General features: G+C 42.2%; 1 protein-coding gene and 1 pseudogene across 1 annotated transcript in view; both read left to right on the top strand.

Annotated features, from left to right (window-relative positions):
• The window catches only part of LOC119419408 (ecto-NOX disulfide-thiol exchanger 1), a 164,274-nt gene that overhangs the window by 375 nt on the left and 149,218 nt on the right, over positions 1-14,681 (top strand). The gene's annotated exons all lie outside the window — the stretch shown is intronic.
• On the top strand, positions 9,304-9,422 carry LOC119419813 (annotated as a pseudogene).

Below are 14,681 nucleotides of genomic sequence, written 5' to 3'. Positions count from 1 at the left end.
ATCCATCCATCCATCCATCCATCCATCCATCCATCCATCCATCCATCTATCCATCCAGCCATCCATCCATCCATCCATCCATCCAGCCATCCATCCATCCATCCATCCATCCATCCATCCAGCCATCCATCTTTTTTCCTTACATAGTGGTTCCTGTTCAGGGTGACAAGAAGCTGGAGCCTTTCTTCAGCAGTCATTTGGCAAAAGGCATGGCACACCTTGGACTGGTCACCAGACCATCATGAGGCCACATAGAGACAAATGAGACAGTAAACCAGTCATGCTCTCACTCACACCTAGGGACACTTTAGAATGATCAAACATGCAGGTTTCTGATGTTGCGACATTTTCCTGAGAGATTTGTGGTTCTTGACTATTAGACTGCAGTGGAGGAGGAAACACTATTTAGTAGCATAACAGGAGAAGATGAAGGACTTTTCTGTGCAGAACCTCTTCTTCTGGACTCAGCAGGTCTGACTATCATGAAAACAAATGTCTCTTGCTTTACAGCCAAAGGGGAAATGATGAATGGATGAGTATGGCACAAGCTAATAATTTAAAGCAACAACGGTGCCACCCTGCTCCCCCATGCACCACTTAGAACCCCAATACTCTGTCATGACAATGCAAACAACCACGACCTTGCTTGGAAAATCTTTTGCATGAAGGCACACTAGATGTATATTCCATGCTGGAAGATCCTGATCCTTATAGACCATCTACGTTGTGCCGATTTTATGTCGTAGAACTTATCTTCCTTAGATAGAGAACTTTACTAAATGGCTTTTCTATGTATGTGAATGTTCCTGTAAAGTGCCCTAAAGACAACTTTTTTGATTTGGTGCTATATAAATAAACTGAATTGAATCTAATTCTTAAACTGCAGCAGGATCTGTGCTGATGTTTATAGAAGTCACATTCACCGGCTGTCGTCAATCATATAAGCTGCTGTAGCTGTAGGTATAAAACAGAGATCAGAGCGTGTAAAGCCTAGAAGATGTGACTGGATGGTCCTAGTGAGTGAGGCCACCTGCTCCTGGGAATAAACACTAACAAACAGATTTATTACAGAATGATCTTGATGCAATATTGATGATGACTCACTCACAGGAACTTTATAGTTATTTTTAAAGCATAGTAAACCACAAAGAAGATTGCTGAAGGGAATTATTTATTTTTATTCATTTATCTATTTTGTAGCTGACACAAGGCAGACATCCGACACACATTCAACGCTTTGTGCTCTTCTTCAGTCCAGCTGAGCTCTGCACCACACTCCTTTTGGTTCTGCTCTGTCCATTTTCTAAAAAACTCACATCTGAGGTTTAGGTTTACTTGTATGCAGGTCAACACAAGGTCAACAATATAATGAAATGCTGAGGACGAGAAGAACCGTCTCGACTCGCCAAAACAAACAAACAAAAAAACAAGAAAGACAAAACAAGAATCCAAAAAAGTTCAATCTGGTCCTCTGGACATTCAAAAAAACAAAACAAAGCAAAAAAATGTAGAAACGTTTCGTCTCTCATCCGAGAGACTTCCTCAGTCTGAGGTGCTGTATTCAGCTCAGTCTCTTAAATAGCACCTTCTCAGAGTGGATCAACCAGTTTTGCTGCTGACAACCAAAACCAGCTGATCACATGCTCAAGAAGGACCATCAGCCTAACAATGGATCATTAGCACCTGATGGCTGTTTACTATTCACAGAGGGCTGAGTGATACTAGCAATCACAGCATTGTAAGAGGGGGACAGTTGAACCCGGAGGCTCCACCCCTGTTTAATGATGGACGATTTCTTTTCACAAAGATGGCCTCCTTTACTCCTCTCTCAAACCATCGTTCCTCTCTGTCCAGGATGTGAACATCTTCATCCCTGAAAGAGTGACCGCTGGCCTGGAGATGAGTGTAGACCTCAGAGTCCTGGCCTGATGATGTTGATCTTCTGTGCTGGTCCATCCTTTTGGCCAGTGGCTGTTTAGTTTCCCCAATGTAAGACTGATCACAGCCCTCCTGACACTGAACAGCATACACAACATTACTGTTTGTGCCGGGGGACTGGATCTTTGGGATGAACCAGTCTTTGCCGTAATGTATTTTGGGGTTTAAAAGCCACTGGGACGTTATGTTTAGAAAATAAACGTCTCAGTTTCTCTGATACTCCCTCAACATACGGAATGACCACTGGTCTGGGTCTGGGTTCCTCCTTTTCACCTGTTGGCTGACTGGAGTCCTGTTTGGGTTTCTTCTCTGCTTTCAGGAAGGCCCAGTTAGGATATCCACATTGCTCTAGAGCCTGTCTTGTGTGGGATTTCTCCTTCTGCCTGGCTCCTGAGCTAGTGGGGATGCTGTCTGCTCTGTGATACAGAGTCCTGATGACTCCTAACTTGTGCTCCAAAGGGTGATGGGAGTCAAACTGCAAATACTGGTCTGTGTGGGTGGGTTTGCGGTACACCTCGGTTTGCAAATGTCCTCTATCAGAGACTGAGACCTCACAGTCCAAGAAAGCCAACCTGCCATTTTTTACATCTTCTCGTGTGAACTTGATGTATTTATCCACAGAGTTGATGTGGTCAGTAAAATGTTGGACTTCCTGAGATTTAATTTTAACCCAGGTGTCGTCAACATACCTGAACCAATGACTTGGTGGTGTCCCTGAAAAGGACGTCAAGGCTCTCTTTTCTACCTCCTCCATGTACAGGTTGGCAACAATAGGAGAAACTGGAGACCCCATAGTAAAGGAGGCCATCTTTGTGAAAAGAAATTGTCCATCATTAAACAGGGGTGGAGGCCTCCGGGTTCAACTGTCCCCCTCTTACAATGCTGTGATTGCTAGTATCACTCAGCCCTCTGTGAACAGTAAACAGCCATCAGTGTGCTAATGATCCATTGTTAGGCTGATGGTCCTTCTTGAGCATGTGATCAGCTGGTTTTGGTTGTCAGCAGCAAAACTGGTTGATCCACTCTGAGAAGGTGCTATTTAAGAGACTGAGCTGAATACAGCACCTCAGACTGAGGAAGTCTCTTGGATGAGAGACGAAACGTGTCTATATATATTTTTCTTTTTGCTTTGTTTTGTTTTTTGTTTTGTTTTTGAATGTCCAGAGGACCAGATTGAACTTTTTTGGATTTTTCTACCTGGATTATTGAGCATGCATCAGGACAAAACAAGAAGTCAAAAGTGAAAAAGAAATACATCTACAGCAGCATGGTCCTGTTAGCAGAGTGGTTCTGTTAGCAGAATGGTTGTGTTGGTAGAGTGGTTCTGTGAGCAGAGTGGTTGTGTTGGTGGAGTGGTTCTGTTTGCAGAGTGGTTCTGTTAGCAGAGTGGTCCTGGTACCATAGTGGTTCTGTTAGCAGAGCGGTCCTGTTAGCAGAATGGTCCTGTTAGCAGAGTGGTTCTGTTAGCAGAGTGGTTCTGTTAGCAGATTGGTCCTGTTGGTAGAGTGGTTCTGTTAGCAGAGTGGTCCTGTTAGCAGAGGGGTTCTGTTAGCAGAGTGATCCTGTTAGCAGAGTGGTCCTGTTAGCAGAATGGTTCTGTTAGCAGAGTGGTTCTGTTAGCGGAGTGGCTCTGTTAGCAGAGTGGTCCTGTTAGCAGAGTGGTTCTGTTAGCAGAGTGGTTCTTTAAGCATAGTGGTTCTGTTATCAGAGTGGTTCTGTTAGCAGAGTGGTTCTGTTAGCAGAGTGGTCCTTTTAGCAGAGTGGTTCTGTTAGCAGAGTGGTTCTGCTAGCAGAGTGGTTCTGCTAGCGGAGTGGCTCTGTTAGCAGAGTGGGCCTGTTAGCAAAGTGGTCCTGTTAGCAGAGTGGTCCTGTTGGTAGAGTGGTTCTGTTAGCAGAGTGGTTCTGTTAGCAGAATGGTTCTGTTAGCAAAGTGGTTCTATTAGCATAGTGGTCCTGTTTGCAGAGTGGTTCTGTTAGCAGAGTGATTCTGTTAGCAGAGTGGTCCTGTTAGCAGAGCGGTCCTGTTAGCAGAGTGGTTCTGTTAGCAGAGTGGTTCTGTTAGCAGAGTGGTTCTGTTAGCAGAGTGGTTCTGTTAGCAGAGCGGTCTCTGCTAGCAGCATGATGATAGTAACATCTGCAGCAATGGACAATGACTGCCCTCCAGAACCTGGTCTGGCAGACACAGAACATCCAAAGTTCCCCATGGAACCGAACTGTTCCATAAATGGAATGGTAAATGGACTGTACTTATACAGCTCCTTTCTATCTTATTGAGATACTCAAAGCGCTTTACAACAATCTGTGCCTCATTGACCCATTCATACAGCACTCTAGATCTATACAAAGATAATTGAACAAATCCTTCTAAAGAGACTAATCAGAGCTTTATCACATTCATACACTGAAGGGACACACATCAGAGGCAACGAGGGGTTCAGTGTCTTGCCCAGGGACACTTCGGCATGTGACTGCTGTGGGGTTCGAACCCGCAACTCTTGCATTGGAAGACGACTGCTCTAACCACTCAGCCACAGCCGCCCAAATATATAGAGTTCAATTCGTGCAGGCAGATGGAGGATCATGGAGGAAGCTGCCATGACAGTCCAGAGCATGAGCCTGAGGCAGGAAGGAGGCCAGAAACTGAACCACGATGGCAGGATAGCAAGGCAGTGACACACAACATCCTTCAGACGGCTCGATCCTCCCTGTGTTTCCACCAGTCTGTCGTGTTCTTGTTCAACAGGTTCAACACGTTGAGATGAGCTGTTATGTCAGTTCACATTTCCACTTTTCATCTCGCAAAACTGTAGAGTCTTTTCCTGTACTGTCCATGAACTGACAGATTTCCTTGCTGAGCTCCAAAACTATTGAAAACTTTTTCTTGACTCAGACAACGCACCTCTGGATGATAAGGACTGTCGGCAAACTGAATCTATTTCCCTCATAAAAGACTGAAACTGCCGGTGATTTAAACCTTGAGCTCACATAAAGTTTACGGTTTGTGTTAGAGTGCTCATTACATGCTCCATTTTTAGGACTTTACACACAACGTTTCCTGGTGTATGATGCAGCGATATGCTGTTAACTCACCAGTACCGTTCTCCTCCTGCATCTTTACTTGCATCCTTCCCTCTAGTCCACTTTTTTCACTGCACATCACTGGTGCTCTATCTGTTGTAAGTGCAACAAGTATGTCCCAGGGCAATTTCATGTTGGTTATGCTTTGACACACGTTTTCAAAAATGTATTTCCCTGTTGTTGTCCCGTGCATCGATTTAATGTCCAATATTTGCTCTGTAACACACAAACTGGAGTCCACTCCACGGATGAAGATGGCCAGCTGTGCAGTGTCCGTCATGTCAGTACTTTCATCAACAGCAAGAGAGTATGCAATGAAGTCTTTGCTTTTTTACTCATCTGTGGTCTTAAATCAGTGACCATCTCACAAATCCTATCAGCAACCAGCAACTCTGCTTTTTATCTGGACATGAGACGTTGCACATCTTCATCATGCAGCTCTTCAGAAACTCTCCCTCTGTAAATGGCCAGGCTGATCTCCTTCCACAGCAGCTTCACTTTGTGACATTGCTCTGGTAAATAAACGTCAGCTGAAATCTTTAACTCTTTCTGCGTCTTCTGCTGTGCTTTCAGGTTTTGCAGCTCCCGATGTTTTGCCTCGTAGTGCATTCTTCGGTTAAGTTCTTTAAGTACAGTGACATTAGCTGCACAAATGAGACCCACGGGTTTGTTGGCAACATCAGTTTTTAAAGGCTCTGTTTTCAGAACCAACTTTTCTCTTCACCATTGTGAGGGGTTAGCTTCACAATAACTTTACAACTGGGTTGTAAACAGCAGCAGGAGCTGGACTTGACTGATGCGGTAATGACCCAGGATGCCTAGCATTCGGGAATGGAACTGAAGCAGTGAATTATGGGATCTGTAGTTCATGTGTTATCTGAGCTTCTTTTCGCCAGGCCATTAATAAAAATAAGAGTAAATCGATATAAAATTATCTTGTGGGCCGGATATAATTGAAAGCCGGGCCAGATGTGGCCCACGGGCCTTGAGCTTGACACATATGGTCTAACCGAACCGGACCGTGATACATCTGAGTGGGAAGTGGCCGGCTTCATCTGTGGTTTATGAATGACTAGAGGGAGGATAAAGACAGACTGGTCTGAGTCGTTTCATGGGACTGTCTTATGAAAGAGACTTCTGTTTTCTGGGCGCACAAAAGAAAGGCTTTGGTCATGAAGGTGTGAGTGAGAGAGTGAATGGTTGTTTGTCTCGTTTGTCTCTATGTGTCCCTGTGATGGACTTGCGACCCATCCAGGGTGTACCCCGCCCCTCGCACAGTGATTGCTGGACATGGGCACCAGCGAACCCCGTGACCCAAAATGGAATAAGCAGGTAAAGATAATGGATGGATGGATGGTGTGAAATGGAGAGAAACTAACTGGGAATCAGACTTGATGCTACATCATAGATTTTACAAAGATACCATTTGAGAACTTCTCTGTTTAAACCAACAAAGTCAGTGCTCAGTAATCCAGGTATACAATCCAACAATTTTCAGTCAGGTCATCTGGACAGTTTCTTTTTTGCTGAAACGTTTCACCTTCCATCCAGAAGGCTTCATCAGTCAAGGAAACACACAACACAAAACTGATTCTTCCCCCAAACAGCTTACTCCAAAGTGGAACAAACCAGTTAGTTGGTGATAAGATGGTGTCTTTGGCATGCCCACTCCTCCGGTGCCAGCCCTCTCCCTCGTCAAGAGTCATTGCTGTTGGGGGAAGAATCAGTTTTGTGTTGTGTGTTTCCTTGACTGATGAAGCCTTCTGGATGGAAGGTGAAACGTTTCAGCACAAAAAGAAACTGTCCAGATGACCTGACTGAAAAATGTTGGGTTTTCTGTTTAAAGTTTTTTCTTGTCTGACAAGACTGGCTTTCTTTAGCTGATTCCTTCTCTGTGCAAAATATGAACATCTTGGTCCTCAGCAGAGTGTCTTCTCCTTGAGGTGATGACGCACAGCTAACTCACCAGGATGTTGAGTTTGAGGAAAATCCTTCTGAGTTTTTCAGATACTCCAGCAACAAATGATGTGATAATGTTTTTGAACTTGTTTCCTGTTCTGTGCCATGTTTTTTTTTACATTTTCTCTCTGACTTGACAAAAGCCCAGCAAACATATACATATTTGGAGTTTTTTTTTTTATGTATTTCTGTTCCTTTTCCTCCCCTTCTGTCCTCATGGGGACATGTTCCTATCAAGGATCAGATTCAAACAGAAGGTTCTGATGTGTGTAAGTTCACTGGGAACCTCAGTCTTGAGGCTTCCATCTCTGCCCATGTTTACCAGAGAGTCCACCAAACAGACTTGTTGGTCCGCATGGAAACCGATGGAAGCCTCCTACATGTTGCAAAGGTTCTGATCACACAACTGCACAAACACAAAATCTACAATAAATAATATTCTCAGTTACAAAAAGTTAAATTAAAATTAGTGAAACGTTAAAGGTCTTGTCAAATGAATACGGGCCAGACCAGTTTGCATCAGCCTCACATCTTGGATATGCTTCACAACATTTCCCTCGAGTTCCATCCAAGATCCGATGTGCTGCTACCACAATAATAAACGACCAAAACGTCACTGCAGGAGATCTGTGCATGCTAAAACTATTGTGGTTGTATCACGACCGCTCACACCCAGCGAGAAGCCGCTGCAGTCTCAACACAAACCCAAAAACCTAAGACCCTCCAAGGACCAGAGTCTGGGTGGTTTCTTTCATCATCCAGTATGAACTGGGCCTTAATTCATGTCTTTTCAAAACTTTTTGAGTGTGAAAAAGTCAAAACCAGGTCAGATTTTGATGTTGATATAAATTAAGAATGAAATTAGGATTAGTTTAAACCTTCTGTTTCTACATGTGTGTGCTTTCTGACTGATGAGCTCTCGTTAATGGAATTACATCCAGATGTGTCACAGCAGAGCTGGCTCGGCTCACCTCTCAGCGGTTCTGCTTTAAACAGTTTTAAAATAATCACATTTAAAGGCTTAAACACGTCTTTTCTTCTTTCAGAGCTCTTTTCTCTTCATTTATTTGCTCTGGTTTTCATTCTCCTTGTCCTCCTGTGTGTGTTTTGGTTTTCCTCTTCATATATCTTCCTCTGCTTCGGTCTCTGGCAGCAGCAGCCGAGATCACAGCCAGAGAAATGAACCTGGCTTGATTCATTTTGGCTCTGAGAGAAAACCAACCTCATGTGATTATGATGGATGTGTGGCGCAAAGATATGCAGTTTCCCTGTCGAGGTCACAGCAGAAGGTGTTTTTAATGAGTTTTCCTAAGACTTGAAGAAGCTCTTAATGCGTCCAAGCAGCTCAGATTTCTACTAGATTATCACACCAGGCTCTTTTTGTCTTCTTCTTTATAAAAGCCTAAAGATCTCTGATAAGTGTCTTTTTTCTCCCTTTTTCTCAAACAAAATGCTGTGCAGGAAGCATTTAACCACTCTGTAGCCTGCAGCAATTGGTGTGCTTTAATAGTGAGTGGAAATAAAGACACGTTAGGAATTAAAGTGGTTGTACTGAGCAAACAGCTGCTGAAAATAAAATCTGCCTATCCAAGAAAAACTGGTTTTATAGAAATAATACAACCTCTTATTGAATTTTGAATAAAAAAGTTATGAATGATTCAACAACAGCCTCTGCTCAGTGATAGCAGTGAATGACTTTACCTGAGGACCACGTGGTTCATCTGTGAGGCGTTAACTTTGAAAACTATCCAGGACTTTCCAAAGCTAAAATTACAATAGAACGTGAATCCATGCTTAAATAGAGCAGCATAAATATACCATTGCATTAACTCTTTCTAGGGGTGCTCAAACTCCCTTCATTTTTAACTCAGCACCCCTGAAAAATAAAGAAACCATCATTAGGTTTTGTAAAGAAGCCTAGTTCTCAAACCCTAGATTCAGCAAACTGTTAAATACATTTGGAATAAAAATGGAATAAACGATGACATGGGTCAGTAAAATCTATGATATTTTGCACGTCTGATCCTCAACACTACCTGTCAATCAGTCCAGTAGGCTCATCAGCAACTGACCAATCTGCGACCTCAGGTTGTCCCTAAGGTAAATGCCCCTTACCTGCAGGAGCTCCGCCCCCTTTTCCTCCAACAACATTGTCGGGGTTTTGCATTACAGATGCTTTGCACTCAGAGGTTAATAGTTAAAGTTTAATGCTTAAAGCTAGTAGTGCTTTGTTTTGTGTGTTTTAAATATGTTGTAACTTCTGGTTGCATGAGTTTACATTTTGTTTGCTATGATCCTTTAAAAGTCCTGTTTGTGACTGAGCTCCTCTTTTATGGCCATTCCACCCTGAACACGCCCGATCTCGTCTGATCCCTGTTGCTAAGTAGGGTCAGGCCTGGTTAGTACTTGGATGGAGGACTCCCTGGGAATACCAGGTGCTGTAAACTTTTGGACTTCTCAAAAACCACACCATGGGCTGCGTTGTTCAAGCCAAGAGCCATTGTCAGTCCTGGGGGCTAAGCACCCCTAAAGGTCAGATCCTAGAATCGCCCCTGGACTAAATCATGGTCAATGGTTTGTGAGAAGTTCAATTTGCAGGCTGGCTAAAAGCTGTTTTATCAAATTGTTAAAGTTTTTGTCGTACTGTAGAAGTATTTGTGTATTGTTTGCTGCGCAAAGTGGAAGAACTTTGTAATCTCCTCAGAATATAGTTGCAGAATAGTTTGGAACTACAGACAAAAGTTTAAACTAAAGGAACCTTAAACTCTATTTTCTTTCAGCTGCTTCCTTTAGTGGTCTCGACAGCTGCCTTCATCTCATCTTACAACAAAAAACACTTCTGTCACACCAGCCCTCTGCACATCCTTCGGCATTATGTCTCTGAACCTGTTTTTGTCGTCTTCCTATTTTTCTCCTTCTTGGCTCCATCGTCTAATCTTTGTTTAGTATGTTCACTATACCTCCTCTGCACACATCCAAACCATCACAGTTTCACTTTGTCTCCAAACCTAAGCTGTTCTTCTGATTAACTGATTTTTAATCCAGTCTTTTTTGGTCATTTGCAGTAAAAAACTTAACATCTTTAGCTCTGCCTCCTGTCCTGTTATCTCCAAACCATTCATCTTGTCTCATCTTATAAACTTTGCAGCTCTCCCCTTTTTGTTGCTTCTGGTTCTTTATTTGACACAGTTACTAATGGAAAATCAGCCACTTCACTTAATAACCAAACTTCTACAAATCAAATCCCTCCTACAAGTCAATCCTCAGTTAATCACACCTTCTCCTTTTCTCCATTCTCAGTCAGTGAGGTCAATAAACTGTTAAAAGATCTTGATCCTAAAAAATCTGCAGGTCCAGATGAACTTCCACCTTATTTCTTAAGGCTGGCTGCTCATATCATCACAGTCCCTGTGACCCACATCTTCAATCTCTCCATAAGACAAAACTCCATCCCAGACACTTGGAAAACAGCCTTTGTTCTCCCTTTGCTGAAGGGAGGAGACCCCACCTCACTGAACAACTATCGACCAATCTCTAAACTCTGCATTTTAGCCAAGGTTCTAGAAAAACTGATAAACTCTCAAATCAAAAATTACCTGGACTCATTTAACATCTTACCTCGCCTTCAATCTGGTTTCAGGAAACAACACAGCACAACCACTGCTTCACTGAAGGTTCTTAATGACGTTGTTGAAGCACTGGATGCTAAGGATTATTGTGCTGCACTTTTCTTAGACCTGTCTAAAGATTTTGACACTGTGGATCAGAACATCTTGTGTCATAAACTCTCAGAAATCAGTTTCTCAGAACACACCATTGGTTGGTTCTCTAATTATCTTTCAGACCGGAGGCAATGTGTTCAACATAATGGTACTTCCTCCAGTTATTTAACATTCAACAATGGTGTACCACAAGGCTCAGTCTTAGGACCCACCCTCTTTACAATCTACATACATAATGTAGGCAAAAACATCCCTAATGCATCCATACATTTCTATGCTGACGACACAGTTGTTTATTGTTGAGCTAAAACAGTTGCTAAGGCTTTCCAGCTTCTGAAATCTGCATTCAACATCATCCAGACTGATTTGTTCCGCCTCAAACGTGTCCTAAATGCCGAAAAAACCAAAGGGATGCTTTTTTCAAATAGGAAGTTGGTCCCAGCAGTTCTTCCTCCGATTTTATCCTCAAATGGTGTCCCCATTGAGTTTGTTGATTCCTATAAATATTTGGGTATCTTGGTCGACTCACATCTCTCTTTTAAACTCCATGTGGAAAACTTGGTAAAGAAACTGAAAGTTAAACTGGGTTTCTTTTTCAGAAACAGATCCTGTCTAACCCTGAATGCTAGAAAACGCCTTGTATCTGTGACTTTCCTTCCCTCAATTGATTTTGGTGATATTATTTACATGAACGCTCCTACAAGAACCCTGCTGATGTTGGATGCTGTCTATCATGGTGCACTAAGATTCATAACTGGCTGTGATTATCGTACCCACCACTGCACCCAGTATTCACTGCTTAACTGGACATCATTAACTTCACGCAGACTCTCTCACTGGTACATTTTCATCTTTAAATCACTTCTTGGTCTGTTGCCTTCATACATCTCCTCCTACATGTCTCTGCGTGAGTGCAGCTAAGGAGTGCGCTCTCAGGACATTATTACCTGCAGTGTTCCCTCAGTGAGGACTGAACTAGGCAAAAGGGCCTTCTCCTACTCCGCTCCTGTTTCCTGGAATATCTTACAAAAAGATTTGAAGCTCTCGACCTTGACCTCTGTAAGTGTCTTTAAGAATCTGTTGGACACCTGGCAGGGTCCAATGCAGACATGTTCCTGTTTTTAGTTTTCTACATTTGTCTTGGAATCTAGCTGTTTTTTGTTTTGTTACCTTTTTCCTTTTAGCCATCCTATTTGTTAAAAAAAAAAAAAAAAAAAAAAAAACTGTAGTATGAGTTTTTATAACTGCTTATTGTTGTTGCTGTTGTCCATTGTTGTCATCTTTCTTTGTTGAAATCAGATCTCTCTTGTAAATGAGTCCTCGAGGCTCAATGGGATTTACCTGTATAAATAAAGGTTGATTGATTGATTGTTGTGGATGGTTGACCCATAGCTCATGCACCTTCAACTCCTCTACTCCTTCCAGATTCCTCCTACCTGTCCCTCTCTCTTCCACACACATGGATTCTATTTTACTTTCACTGACTTTCATTCCTGTTCTCTCCAGATGCATCCCACCACCTCTCCAGGCTCTCTTCCACCTGCTCCCTACTCTCACTACAGATCATAATAATGTCTGCAAACATCATAGTCCATTTGTCAACCTGTCCAGCATCATTTCAAACACACCCTCCCGAACCTTGAAACCATCTGCTCCTCCTGCTGAACATTTCACCACCGTCTTGCTGTATCTGTACAAATATTTTGAAAAATGAACATTTGAGAACTTTCACAAAGTGAACTTTAGATTAAGATACTAAAGAGAAGTTCAGTTTAGGTTTGATCCAAAAGTCAAATACGTTGATCAATAGTAATTGTAATTTAGGCATGATATGATGCAGTTTAAAGCTCAAAATACAAAATTTAGAGCCTTTCAAAGCAATAAACATTACGTTTTGTTGGATCGACATTCTTACCAAGCTACACCGTTTCTCTGTGCAAAACAACCAAATATATATATATATATAAAAATAAAACACACAAAAAAGTAAAAACCAAAAAGTAGAATGAATACTCAAAGCCCAACATGGAACGTGAAACTTAGTGTTTCCCAACGTTAACAGAGCACAAACATAAGGACATTTGAGTTTGCTCATGTTAAAACAATACTCTGCCACAAATCTTATACTGCTGAGCTGCACAGCTGTGTGCCAAATCATATTGTTACAACAAAGAAAAAGTTTGTCAGTAGATTATATAACAATGTGTCTTTGTATTCATGTGCATCAGCTATGCTACACGTTTTATCCCTAAAAGCTCAAACCAGAGAACCACAGCTGGGTGAAAGTTCATGAAACATTGTTTCAGTATCTTCGTTAGGCCTCCTTCACACTGGAGGACAACCAAACTATGCTCCCGATGATTTACACAACTTATTACAAAGTAGTTGGGTCACAGCAGATTTCTGAAAACTTTTTTAAATATGAAGGCAGTCTTGTCAAACTGGTTGAAAACAACAAAGTCCATGCTCAATAATCCAGGTATACAATCCAATATTTTTCAGTCAGGTCACCTGGACAGTTTCTTTTTTTTTAGTGCTGAAACGTTTCGCCTTCGATCCAGAAGGCTTCATATATAAATATATATATAAAGACTGTCAACAAGGAAGAGGGCCGGCAATGAAGGAGGGGGCATACCAAAGAGACCATCTTATCACAAGCATAACTGGTTTGTTCCACTTTGGAGTAAGCTGTTGGGGAAAGAATCAGTTTTGTTGTGTGTTTCCATGACTGATGAAGCCTTCCGGACTGAAGGCAAAACTTTTCAGCACAAAAACAAAAGAAACTGTCCAGATGACCTGACTGAAAAATGTTGGATTGTATACCCGGATTATTGAGCATGGACTGTGTTCCAATCAGTAAAAGTTCTGTATCTAAGGAAGCAGCAGACTGTGTTGAATCTTCACTTCACCACAGTCTCCCATCCTGAACAAGCACAAAGGAGACAGTGGACAGGAAAACTCTCTTTTAACAGAAAGAAACTTCCAGCAGAACCACTCTCAGGACAAGTGGCTATCTGCTACCGACTGGGGTTGAGAGGAAAAGGAAGAAGAAACAGACAAACACAGAACAACAGGTCCAGGTGTACTTTCTATAGTCCAGGTGTACTTTCTATAGTCCAGGTGTACTTTCTATAGTCCAGGTATGCTTTCTATAGTCCAGGTGTGCTTTCTATAGTCCAGGTGTACTTTCTATAGTCCAGGTGTGCTTTCTATAGTCCAGATGTGCTTTCTATAGTCCAGGTGTACTGTCTATAGTCCAGGTGTGCTTTCTAGAGTCCAGGTGTGCTTTCTGTAGTCCAGGTGTACTTTCTATAGTCCAGGTTTGCTTTCTATAGTCCAGGTGTGCTTTCTGTAGTCCAGGTGTACTTTCTATAGTCCAGGTGTACTTTCTATAGTCCAGGTGTGCTTTCTATAGCCCAGGTGTGCTTTCTATAGTCCAGGTGTACTTTCTATAGTCCAGGTGTAATTTTTATAGTCCAGGTGTGTTTTTTATAGTCCAGGTGTGCTTTCTATAGTCCAGGTGTGCTTTCTATAGTCCAGGTGTACTTTCTTTAGTCCAGGTGTGCTTTCTATAGTCCAGGTGGGCTTTCTATAGTCCAAGTGTGCTTTCTATAGTCCAGGTGTACTTTCTATAGTCTAGGTGTGCTTTCTATAGTCCAGGTGTGCTTTCTATAGTCCAGGTGTGCTTTCTATAGTCCAGGTGTGCTTTCTATAGTCCAGGTGTGCTTTCTTTAGTCCAGGTGTACTTTCTATAGTCCAGGTTTGCTTTCTATAGTCCATGTGTAATTTTTATAGTCCAGGTGTGCTTTCTATAGTCCATGTGTAATTTTTATAGTCCAGGTGTGCTTTCTATAGTCCAGGTGTTCTTTCTATAGTCCAGGTGTGCTTTCTATAGTCCAGGTGAGCTTTCTATAGTCCAGGTGAGCTTTCTATAGTCCAGGTGTACTTTCTATAGTCCAGGTGTGCTTTCTATAGTCCAGGTGT

The sequence above is a fragment of the Nematolebias whitei genome, chromosome 13, assembly GCF_014905685.2.
Source record: "Nematolebias whitei isolate Nwh7 chromosome 13, NemWhi1, whole genome shotgun sequence".
NCBI lineage: Eukaryota > Metazoa > Chordata > Actinopteri > Cyprinodontiformes > Rivulidae > Nematolebias > Nematolebias whitei.
This window is presented reverse-complemented; position numbering and strand designations above follow the sequence as displayed.